This window comes from Lytechinus variegatus, chromosome 8, assembly GCF_018143015.1.
Source record: "Lytechinus variegatus isolate NC3 chromosome 8, Lvar_3.0, whole genome shotgun sequence".
Lineage (NCBI taxonomy): Eukaryota > Metazoa > Echinodermata > Echinoidea > Temnopleuroida > Toxopneustidae > Lytechinus > Lytechinus variegatus.
Genome location: NC_054747.1, coordinates 19839181 through 19839994, shown reverse-complemented (window position 1 = coordinate 19839994; position 814 = coordinate 19839181).

Genomic DNA, 814 nt, shown 5'->3' with positions numbered 1-814 from the left:
CTTAATACATCTGATTGAGAGCACTGCAAAACGTAGTCTCAAACAGCTTTGAATTATGTGATAATCGCTCTCTTTAGTCTTTTGAATATGAATCATTTTGAAGAAAATATAAATCCGCCATTTTGAGGGATTTTAAAACACTTGTGGTTAGGATTTGGCAGAAACTGCAGAGTAATTATATAGAAATTCACCTCTTGAAACTGCAAGTCTTTTTGTCTCTGATCCGTGTGTAGATCAAACGGCATGAATTCTGTAATATTTCCTCTTTTCAGTCATATGAATTTAAACAATTTCTGAAAAAATATAAATCCATTATTTTTTTTCAAATTAATATTGCACATTATTCGAAAGAAAAGGGTGAGTGGAAACGGGGGAGAAGATGGTCATAAGAAAAATAAAAGTGTATACCGTTAATGAGAGAAAGGTCGAAAGAGTTGAATATTTATCGAATAATTACAATGACGCAGATGTTTTAAGAACCACAACAATGCAACTAATGTAACTACTTTTACTGAGTCTATCGCCTTTATGGGACAAATGGCTAACCATAATGTCCGATATAAAAAAAAGATAAACTAAGATTTTCGGCGAAGAACTATCCTTTTTCGATTTCGATAAACTTATAGTTATTTGTCGGCGAAGAACTAATATTTTTCGGTTACGATTAACTAAGTTTTCCGATGATAAACCCGGGATAAAAAAAAGAAACCAGTGTATATCGACAAGAACGACAAGAAACTTATGTTATCGCCTTTTGTGTGACAATGTTGAACGACTTCTGGGGATTCCCCGCTGACATTTGGATATATCGTAC